Source organism: Dipodomys merriami, unplaced genomic scaffold, assembly GCF_024711535.1.
Source record: "Dipodomys merriami isolate MVZ:Mamm:240054 unplaced genomic scaffold, mDipMer1.0.p SCAF_1789, whole genome shotgun sequence".
In the NCBI taxonomy this organism is placed as follows: domain Eukaryota; kingdom Metazoa; phylum Chordata; class Mammalia; order Rodentia; family Heteromyidae; genus Dipodomys; species Dipodomys merriami.
Window position 1 is genome coordinate 35,026 of NW_027203147.1, and position 11,687 is coordinate 46,712.

At 45.5% G+C, this 11,687-nt stretch overlaps 1 long non-coding RNA gene across 2 annotated transcripts; it reads left to right on the plus strand.

Annotated features, from left to right (window-relative positions):
• Nucleotides 1–232: 232 nt before the first annotated feature.
• Nucleotides 233–8,321, plus strand: LOC138829902 (uncharacterized). Of its 2 annotated transcripts, XR_011372779.1 has the most exons (4): nt 233–281; nt 3,763–3,879; nt 4,274–4,363; nt 5,171–8,321. It is a non-coding gene; the product is annotated as an uncharacterized lncRNA (long non-coding RNA). The 2 variants fall into 2 exon arrangements; XR_011372778.1 differs by having other exon boundaries at nt 4,274–8,321.
• The last annotated feature ends 3,366 nt before the right edge of the window (nt 8,322–11,687 follow it).

The following is an 11,687-nucleotide window of genomic DNA, read 5'->3' on the forward strand; positions in this document are numbered from 1 at the left end:
CATGGGACCTATGTTTCTTTGGGCTTGGCTTACTTCACTTAATATAATTTTCAACTTGGAAATTTTCTTATTTTACTTTGTGAAGACAAGGCCTTACACACATGGAAATGAGAAACTAATTCGTAAGTGTACAATTAAACAGACACAGTTTGTATGCAAGTGTACACAGATGTATTAACTGAAGTATGGTATTTGCAGGGGAGAATTCGGATGGTAAAATTCCCCAGGAAAACAAACTCATAGTCCAATGAAATGAATACCAGGAAACTGGCACTTTAAAGGTATGAGTAGGTCAAGGGGAGGGAGGGTGGATGAACGAAGAGAGGAAGGCAACCATAATACTTAACATGTATCCTGTGAAACCAAGAATTGAGAACAGGGCTGGTTTTGGGAGAGTTGGGAGAGAATGATGAAGGGGTGGCATGATCAAGGTGCATTGTATTTATAAACTGATGTGTGCCACCACTGATAACAAAACCACAATATAAAAGGGGCAGCGAACACTGGGAGACATTGGCATAGGTGAGAATTACCTGCCTGACCACTGATAGAACCACACAGGCACTTCAATGGGGAAAGCCATTTCACAGAAATCATCTCAGGGAGACAGTGAATGTTTTGTCTTTATGAGGTATGCAATATTTGGATGTCATAGAAAGGAAGGATTCGAGGCACGAGCAGGGGTGGTGGGGGAGGAATATGCCCGGTCCCTTCCTGTGCTGGTGAGGTGCAGTGGGACAGTAGGGTTGCGGTGGAGGCGTGGGGAGAGGAGGCTAGAGGAGACCTTGAATGTCACATTGAGGACGGGTTTTGTGCTGCAGCAGCAGAGGACTGTCAGGAGCACAGAGGGAAGATTTCCTCGGTGGTGTTGTGGAGGCAGAGACAGGAACCATAATACTAATTAGGCGTTCATTGCTAATACGCTCATAGGAGTGGTGGCCAAGAGTAGGATGTGAGAGATGTGGAAAGTCAGTATGAAAGCACAGCTGAGTTACTCAAAGACAAATTTCCAAGTGGGTAATGAGAAAAGGAGAAACTCTCTGACACAAAAATAGAACAAGGTGAAGGAATTTGGTGGGGGCAGGTGGTTAAGAAGGTGCCTATTTTGAGATAACAAACTTGCTTCTGGATGTAATGAGTTTTGATGTGCTGTTAGAATGTGACGTGTAGATGTCCACATATAAAATTGCCAAGTGCAGATATCTGAATTCTGATGATGTGAAGCCCTGGAGTGCCAACGTGAACCGTGAAACCAAGAGCTTCTGAAAAATTCAGGCCCCAAACGCTTTGAGATGTCAAACCTCAACCCGTCACTAAATTATTCACATTTGATTTTGTTCTCATAATGAACAGAGCAAAGAATCCGTTTTTTTCTCACAGATTTTTTTTTGAAGTTGGCAAAAATAATGTATTTTAAAGAAGTCATCAATGATCACTGAACTTACTTGGTAGATTCTTTTTTTCTTTTTGGTGAGGAATGACTCACATACTAGAAAGTATAAAATCCAATGGCAAATATACACATGAGTCCCCCTATACGTACCACTCCCATCAGGAAATGGAACGCTTCCAGCACTCCAAAAAGTGCCTCATAAGTTAAGGTCTCTCCAAGCTGCTACCTTCCAGAATGACTACCACTTTGAACAATATCCACTTAAGTTATTTTTATGCCTACAGCTCTGTATGAATTGAATCATACAATGATATATCACATACTATATATGATCTTGTATCTGTGATAATATATATCTTTCTTTGGTTAAGATGCATTTTTCTAGTATAGTTCATGGAAACAAATCTGGAGACGTGGATGTAATTTACACTTATTGAGGAACCATGCCACCCTAGTACACCAGGCCATCGGCCGCACATAGGGACTTTGTCTGCATTGGTGTACACACACACACACACACACCACACAGACAGGCTGAAGCACACACACACACACACACACACACACACACCCCACACAGACATAGGCTGAAGGCCCCTAGATGAGGTCATGGCAGACTCAGGCACTGGTTATGGCCCAGGTTTTACCCTCTTTTCTCAAGAGTGGGGGGAAGACTCTTACAACTCTCATGTGATCGTCTTAGGTCAAATGAATATTTTTATTTTACCCCCACTCTTGGTGTAGGGACAGGAAAGTTGTTTAGCCTTTGCAAACTGATTTTTTATCTAAGTGCTGAAAAGTTAGTTTGCTCTTATAATAGCATAAATAAACACTCTTGGAGCGAGAGCTCAGTTTTATTCTTCCCTCTTCAGCAAAGCATTATAAACAAAATCACCTCCATTCTAAACACAGAAACCTAGAATTACAGGAAGGACATCTCATTTATTTAATAGTGGTAAGGAAAATAGTTTATGGAACAAGGACCAAGGACCTTAGATAAGGGGACTAGAGCCACAGCTTCCTGCAGCTGTGCAATGAGTTACAGGCAGGGAGGGAGAGGTGGAGGCCTTGCTATTATGTGCACAGAAACACCTTTCAGTAATCCAGGAGCTCAGGGCTGCCCAGCATGCTTTGTATTAGAGGCTGGGGACAGCATATTTCTTTGTATCCTTAGAGTTTCTGTTGCCTTCTGAAACTGATACAACACAAATTGTTTGTGTGTGCGTGTATGTATGAAAGAGGAAGCACTTTAGTTCAAATGAGCACTTAATATTCGTAATTTGATCTAATTTTAATAAATTATATATGGGAAATACTGAATAGGCCACAAAATATTTTATTATTACTATTTTTTAAAATAAAATGTTTTTCTCCATTTCTTCTGTCCCACCTTCAATTTTTTGTTGCTTTTTTTTTCTTATGAGCAAGAATTATATCTGCTCAGATTCTCAAAAATTAATCTGCTTTAAAATGTTGAGAACATCAGGTCTCCTGTCAGTAAGCAGACAGGAGAAGTTAGGGAGAAGAGCATTGTTTGGAAAAGAAAACTTAGTCATCCTGTCACCTGAATGCATATTTGTGTACTGCTTAGATATTGCTGCTCCAAGTGATTCTGAACAGCTCTTCAAAGGGTGCATTGGTATGTGACATTTCAGAGGGAGATGAAGCTTCAGTCCACAAAAGGACATATATTAATTGGGGATTTTACTTTATTTTGGCACAGAGTTTTTAAAAAAAAAATCACCTGGATGGATTTTAAGATATAGACAACGTTTCAGATCTGGTTTTGGAAGCCTGATTGAGAAAGTTCTTTCTCCCCAGCATTTAGGACAGCATGTTCTCTCTAAAGAAAGCTGTCTATTTTTCTTTTCTTTGATGGACCTTCAGTTTAGAACAGACACAAAGCTGGGAACACAACCCAAGGCAGAAAAAATTCACTCCTATGTACTGTTGGTCAGGTTGACTGTAGGACACAAAGGTTATGGATCGGTGGTGGAGCCTTGTCCCTGCGTGAGCATGTTTTCTGGACTTTGGCTGGAGCTGAATTACTGACTTCTGAAAGGAGGGATGGGTCTGGGTTTCTAGCGGGAACAGCCAATGGGAAGGAAGTAATATTCATTAAGAGTGTCTCAGGCAGGCCACACCGGTAAGGCATGCTGTTAACACACCCTCCTGCACACTGTTCGCCTGTGTTTGAAACCCTTCCAGGATACTGGGGTTACGTTTTTATTCCAACCAGGAAGAATACATGATTGGATTCTTCTTTTTATCCCTTCCTTCCTTCCTTCCTCGCTTCCCTCCCTCCCTCCCTCCCTCACCCATCTCCCCCTCCCCCTGCTGCCCTCCTCTGGAGCTCTTCTTTCCACCAGGAGCTTGAGAATAAGATTATTATCCAATCAACTCAACAGCAGCCCATGTCAGTGTCCACATGTGCATCTGAGACGAGAAGAGATTCATTTGTGACCTGGAAACTGAAGTCTGCTTAGGTCTGTAAATATGAATAAAGCCCATTCTCCTTAATGATGAAGGTAATCTCCAGTAATTTAATTGTCTTTCTTAACTAGTGGGGATAACCCATTTCTCTCCACCCCCCCCTCCTCTCACACAAAAACTATGCTTCTCATAGAGTGATCTTTACAAACACAGGGGAAATATGTCTTTTGGTTAATTGCATTTGAAAGAGCTTCCCCCCCCCCTTTTTTTCTTTTTTGTATGAGAGACTCTTCTTTCTCCACCACAAATTATGTGTTTTTCTAATACATATTGTGGTGAGCTGCTTGGGCTCTTATGGGCTAACTGTGGAAGTGGTTGGTGTGTGTGGGATGTACTCCTGGCTTGGGTTAGCTTTGGTGAAAGTTGCTGCTTTGGTTGCTGCTACAGATGAAAGGCAGTTTCTTTCTGTTGCCGTTGTTTGTGGAACTTTGGTGGACCTGGAGTGGATTGTGAGACCCCCCTGCCAGCCCATCCCCTGTGAGCACAGAGCCGTTGTCTCTTTCCATGTGTCATGTGCATTTTCCAAAACATTCAGCCGTGCCTCTAAGAAAGAAGTACAGCTTCTTAAGATGGCCTAGGAATGGAGCTGTTTTCTTTTCAATATGGTTTTGGAAAGAAATTATAGATGGAAGGTAGAAATCAAGTTGTACAGAAGGACTTAAGTGTAAGCCAGGAATGCAAAGATTAGACTCACTGGTTTAGTTAGGGCAAATAACTTCACTTTGAATTATTTTCTTCTTTTGAGCGAAAAAAAAAGTAGATCTGTGTTGAAAGCAGTGTCTGAGGAGACCAGCTTATAACACACAGCAATTGCAGAGACAAGTTAGGTGACACCAAGAACAAGTGTGTCTAGGCAGTCCCTTTAAAAATACCCCAACCGAGGTTATGAAACCACACAGCTTCTTTGAGGAATAACGCATCCAGGGCTAAAGCAGCCTAATTTTATTCAAGGATTTGAAGAGTAAAAAGGGATTTGGTTCTTTAAAAAAGGGAAAAAAGAACAGCCGAGTGAGGATTATTGATCAGTGAGGGATTAAACATTTGCTGGAATACAAAGCATCAGGAATTATCAACATGGACATCACAGTGGCCGGCCATTCAGCACTTGGAAATGCAAACAGCCCAGTTTCCCACTGATCCAATGGCAGCAGCCTGGAGCTCTTGATTCCCTGTGTGTCCACCTTTGTACTCCCTGCCCCTGGACAGGGATGAGGAGATGGGTTAGGGGTGAAAGGAAACTAATCTTGCTCTTTTAACTTCTGTCTGTCTGTCCCTCTTGAGCAGGCCAAGCAGAGACCAGAGAGGGAAAGCACTGGGGAGCCTAGGAGAGGTCCTGAGGTCCAGAGAGGATCAGGAGATCTATCGGGAAACCTCAACTACCACTTCCTCCTGTTGCCAGGGCTGTGGTCCTGTCTGCTTGCCGGCCCGCACCTGCCTCTGTGGTTCACAAGGAAAAGGCATTTGGCACTTGTACAGCCGGCCCAAGGGAGTAGTGCTGGGGCCATCCCTCCCTTTCTGGTTTTGTCTTTTTCTTCCCCTGTCAGGTGCCACTGGCTTTGAACCATGTAATTGCATCAATAAGCCATCTCTGGGATGAGCGGTGTGTGTGTGTGTATGTGTGTGTGTGTGTGTGTGTGTCTGTGTGTGTGTCTGTTTGTGTGTGTGTCTGTGTGTGTGTCTGTGTGTGTGTGTGTGTGTGTGTGTGTGTGTCTGTGTGTGTGTTCTACTGGCAGCCTGGCTCTGCCACCCTGCCTCCTGGAAGGGTTTGCAGGACTGAGGACATTGGTTTGGATCCTGAGGCTGATTTTTATCACCTCTGCATAAGGCTTAGCCTGTGAGGAGGGAAAGTGAGAGGGAGGGAAGAGGAAGTCTGACTTTGCACTTTCAAGAGCATGTGTGATTTTCCAGGATGTACATAATATACATTGAAGCATCTGTGTTGTGGGCTCCCAGGGATTTGCCTGTTCTCAGTGCCGATTCTTTGTGCACCCTGCATACATCCTACCTTTTGGAGACTGGGGGAGGCAGTGGAGGATGTTGTATAAGAGGACCAGTGTCCTGACCCACGTGCTGACTGGGTTAAAACAGGTGCACAGATACTTCAAGCTCCAGCCCACATCTCTACCTACCCCTGGGCAGGAAGAGCCTAGGGTCACCGTCTGCCTCTTGGAGACTCAGTTTCCCCATCCACTGGGAAGTTTTTGATAAAGGCCTTTATTTTGGGTGCCACATTCTCATGCTGAGTCTCCTATTGCCTTCTGTTGTCAACTTGAGGAGCCTTTGAAACTTTGGGGGAGACGTTCCCATCTTTTTCTTCCTTCTTCTTTTCCATACATTGGACTGTGTTGCTATTTTCAGGCCACAAGTGATGAGACTGAAATGTAAGTGTCTTGATGTGCCAGGTGGGGACATCAGGCCACCTGGCTCAAAACCTGGAATTCTAGGACATGTTAACTGTCTGAACCACAGAGGTAGAGAGAGCACACACAGGGCCACACTCACTGACCCGTGAATGTCACAGATGTGGCCGGGCCAGGCCTTGAGACCATGTCAACCCTGGTCCAGAGGAGAAAGGACACACTTCACCCACAGCTCTTTTTAGGGAGCTGGGATTGAGTTCCATCTGTAGAATCGCAAAGTGTTTCTGGGTTTGGAGCCACTCTTTCTCAGACGTCAAGTAAACACACACAAGGTTGCAATGAGGGTTATGCAAGCCTGTATGCTGGGGTTTGACTCAGGACAAGCCCTAAAATGAGCACATTTTGCTCATTTTTGCTGTTCAAAATTTTGGTGATCCTAGGGTTTAAACTCAGAGCCTTGCACTTGTTATACGGATGCTTTACCACTTGAACCTTGCCTCTAGGTTCCTTTGCTTTCTGCCAATGTTGTATGACTGTGTCTGAATCCACCTCCTCTAGGTTCACTGGTGATGTTGGACTCCCGGGCCCATGTCACCGCACTGTTTTTCTCCCCCAGAAACAGTGTCTTGTGGACCTTTCTGCCCGGTCTGTCCTAGAACCTTGATCCTTCTAATGTCAGCCTGCTAAGTAGCTGAGATGATAGGTGCCAGCCACCAGCATGTAGCTGAGGATGTATTGTCCCACTGTTATCCTACTGAGCCCAAACCTTAGATGCACCCAGTGATTGTGTTGGCGAATTGACATCATCGGATGAGCAGCATATATGGCTTATTTATTGACAGTCGAGGTCCAAGCCCTGACTAGGCCCAAAGCCTTAGCCTCACTCTTGGTCCATGGAGATGGAAGACTATCCAGGCAGATGTGTCTCAAAACAGCAATGCTGCTGAGTTTGGTGTGTGTGGTTGTTTGGGGTGTGTGTGGTTGGGGTATGTGTGGTTGTTTGGGGTGTGTGTAGTTGTTTGGGAAGTGTGTGGTTTGGGATGTGTGTGGTTGTTTGTGGTGTGTGTGGTTGTTTGGGATGTGTGTAGTTGTTTGGGATGTGTGTGGTTGTTTGGGATGTTTATGATTGTTTGGGGTGTGTGTGTGTGGTTGTTTGGTGTGTGTGTGTGGTTGTTTGCGGGAGTGTGGTTTGGTTTCCTGCTCATCAGCCTTGGTGGGTGCCATCTTCTCCCCTCCCCATAGGATGCTCTCTGCTCACAGTGGTGTGACCTGTACCCCTCTCTATTCTCAGTGTTTAACCTGTACCTCCTCTCTGCTCTTGGTATGACTCTATCCCCTCTCTGCTCTTGGTAGTGTGACTTGTATCCCTTCTCTGTTTTTGGTGTGACCTGTACCCCCTCTCTGCTCTTGGTGTGACCTGTACCCCAGGGCTAATTTAGGCCATTGGGATTTAGAATGCAGTTGGAGATGGGAAGGAGAGGGGACTGGAGAGGGAGGCTGGGAGAAGAGATCTGGTCCCACACCTGCTCGCTGCTCCTCAGGACACCTCTGTGCACTCCACAGGGCCACTGTGAAGCCTGATGGGGAGGAGCTCTATTCTGGCTGTCCAGGGCCCCGCGGAAGGAAAAGCAAGGGAGGAACGCGCTTGAAAATAACATCGTGACTGTTCTTGGGGTAGAGTTCTGCTTTTGCCAGCTTCATTTTTAATGAAAGGATGGAAATGTCCAGAGGCAGGGTGGTGACTAATGGAGTTGCATTGTCCTCTTCTTATTGGAGTTTCAACAGCAGGGCATCCAAGCTCACTCTCTGAGACTGCATTCACGCCAATGTGCAATATGAAATGGAGTTCCTTCCGCATTCACCTCTCTCTAGTCCTGGGCCTGGAGCAGCAACTTAGTCTTCACCTGGTCTGATTTGATGGGATGATTCTCCAGCGCTCACTCCTTTTCTTATGTTGACAGTGGTAGTGGTGGGGGGGGAACACAAATTTACATGACAAAGGACATAGTTCACCTTTTTCACCTGGGAAGTACTTGTGTTTGTTTTCTGGGTAGATAAACTACATTTAAATGGCATGATGGATTAAATAAAGTGTTATTTTTATTTCCTTACCATTGTTAAGGACTAAGTACTTCTGGGTTTTCTTTTTCTTTTTTCTTTTTTACTATCTGGCAGCAAAAATGCCAGCTCAAGTAGAAGTGTGGTTCAAGTGGTAAAATGCCAGCTTTGGAAGAAAACGCTAAGGAAGAGCATGAGGCCACCAGATTGAAGTCTAGGCTTCCAGTCCCAGAGGCAGGCTGTGAGTCACAGCCCATTGGGGTCACACAGCCCAGCACTGCGTAACAGACAGTGAAAGGGTCAGGACATGACTGCCATCATTTTGTTTTTCTTTGCATGCTAGGCTTTGAAGTCAGGGCCATGCCCTTACTAGACAGAAGTTATATCATCTGAGCAATGCCTCCGGCCCTTTTTTGCTTTATTTATTTTTCAAATACGGCTTCCAGGCTGACCCATCAGCACCTCTCATGCATACTTGGATCATTAATGTCAGCTGCCCATGGCACTCATTCTCCCTCCCCCCCCCCAACTCCTTGGAGTCCTGCTGGAGGCTCACTGCAGACACATCCTCATGGCTGCTGTAAATGGAAGGGACCCTGGTCATCAGCAAATGGCAGTGTGAGGCCAAGCAAGGTCAGAACTGGTCAGGAATCAGGACTGGTAATGACTCTGTGCTTAGGGGCAGGCATAGCTCCTGATGAGTGGGTGGAGGACTGGACTATGTAGCTTCAGTGTATCTGTTTTCAGGCAGTGACTATCATAGACACATTTGGATTTTGTGAGGTTTTTGAGCAGTGAGGATGGAAATCAGCTTGGGGCACAGCTGTGGACAGGTTGGTTGGTCCGTCCCATGTGCCTGGGACACCTTAGCTTGCTTTGGCACCTAGGTAACAAGTTGCCCTTATGACGTAAGTTTATGATTTTCTCAAGTAGAGACTATATTAAACTCCACGAAGGCACAAGGCTTGACTTGTTCTGGCCACAACTAGTTCCTCCTATTGTCTCCAGACAGAGCAGCAGCTCCACAAATAAGGGATGGGAGGGGGGCATGGGGAACGAGAAGGAAGGGGTGGCGTCGCCCAGGAAGCATTGTACTTGTAACCTGACTTCTGGAATTGTTACCCTGGGTGCAACCCCATCAAAATACTAATAAAAAAGTCATGTTTTCTTATTTGTTATGAACAAATAAGAAAAATAATTTTAAACAACCACACTCTATAACCCATAGATAATTACTTCTATTTTTGTTTTTAAGAAACAATCATTGTTGGAGAGTTTTCTTTGAAATACAAAAACTCTTCTTGGAAGCTTATCTGTGTATTAGACAACAGAGCCCCTGAGTTTGAGTTTGCAAAGACTTGGAAATGGAGACTTTCAGGATGATTGCACTCCTTCCGCGCAGTGTGTTTCCATACCCATGCATTCCCACAAAAATTTCCTCCAGTCATTTTTGGCACTCTAATCTTTGTTACCTAGTTTAGAAAACAAAAGTTGGGGAAAGTCATGTGAATTGAAAGTTGTGCTTTTCTGTATATGGTTAAAGAAGTCTTCCTTTGGGAACTGCCTACATTTCTTTGCTGTTTTCGGCAAGTTTTCCTGGCTCTTGCTGCTTTCTTTCTTCCTTAGAGGATTCTGTAAGGTCTATCCATCATCCAGTTACCAAAATGCACCTCACTGGAGAAGGAAAAATAGTTGGCGTAGCTGAGTGTTTGAAAGGAAATAGGAGGAAAGACATGCCTCCACACATCGAACCATCTCTGATGCGCTTTTGGAAATTCATAATGACAGATGGGTTGGGGAGAAGGAGATACACTCCACAGTGGGCTTCCTTTCAGATCCAGAGCTCCTTCCAAGGTGTTCTGAGCTATTCTTAGCAACTGGGGCTCCACACATTCACCCCGCCCCCCCCCAGAAGAGAAGACTGCTTGAGGAAGCTTTGTTGCTTAGCATTTTGCTCCAAACAAAAGCCAAACCAGGCAATGCAGGAATAGATGTGGAGAAATCTAGACGTCTATTTCATAGAACTTGAAGGACCAAGGCACCTGACTTCTCAGGACCTGTGCTTCTTCAGTCCTCTGATAGGAGTGAGAAGTTCTTTCTCACTCATCAATTCTTTCAGAATTCTCTGAAAGAAGTGATGAGAATATTCGTAGGGAATGGTGGAGATAGGAAGGTTCCATAGTCCCTATCTTTTGGACACTTGCAGTGTGGAAATCATTGAAATTGTTTTCCCCTTCTCTTGTTTATTCAACTCTACCTATCGTTGGTTGATGGCTCAGATTATCTCCCTTCCCCCCCCAACCCCCAGTGTAGTAATGCATTTCAGGGTAATGCAGAATTTCAATTTGGGGTGTAGAGTGATATGGTTTGATCATGTGTTACAGAGTTGAAGTTCTGAGACCCCCCCTCCCCCATGGAGTTAGGAGCTTTGCGCCATGTAGTCACTCTAAGAGCACCTGTGGATTCTTTCCTAGGCTCTCATACTTAGCCACCGACCATGAGCTTGAGCTCTGCCTCTGATGGGCACCAGTTGAGTGTCCATTTTCACCATGAACATATTTGTGTGGACAGGACCTTCTGTTTGGGGGGGGCATACCGTGGTGGCTGTGGCAAGACAGAGAAAATGCCTACGTCTGTAAAGGTGTACCTAAGCTGAATCCACAGACTTCTATTCCCAGAACGGCCTCAACTGGTGATCCTCCAGATCTGAGTTCCCTGAGTACCAAAGATTATAGGCACCAGTCATGGATTCCTGGCATGATGCCTAAATATTGCAGCGGATGCAAGGAGTTTGAGAAGTGGCGACTGCCTTACAGGGGGTTGCGAACTCCAGCCCCTTATTCTGTTGCAGATGTCAAATCAGAAGCCATCTATCCACCACAGGCAGCTTTATTAGATGATCAAATTGGTTATGGAAGTGCCCTGCCCACCTGCACTGGCCTCTTTCCCTTACCCAGCTAAGGACTCCTTGCAGACACACCCTCATGGCTGCTTTGCCTGCTGTGATCTCAACTCCTTTCCAAATGCTTGCCTCGGCAGCTTCCCCTCCATCGTGCCTGTGCCTCTCGGACTGGGTTCCCATGGTGGTTGGATATTGAGCTGCTTGTTAGAGGAGGAAACAAGGGCTGTTGTGTACAATGGCAGGCCTGAACTGGCCCTGAGGCAGGGCAGACGCTCTCCCAGGTGGGACTTGTCAGGGCACAGGGCAGGCATCCTGCCACTGGGCCCTGGGTCACTGTGGTGAGCAGCGGTCACACTGGAACTTCTCTCTCTCAGAGAACAACAGGTTATATCTGACCAGATTGTCTTCTCTAGGGAATCTGTTTCTCCACCTACTCCTGGGGGATGCCTGGGGCTTGAGTCCATGCCAGGTTTCACTCCTG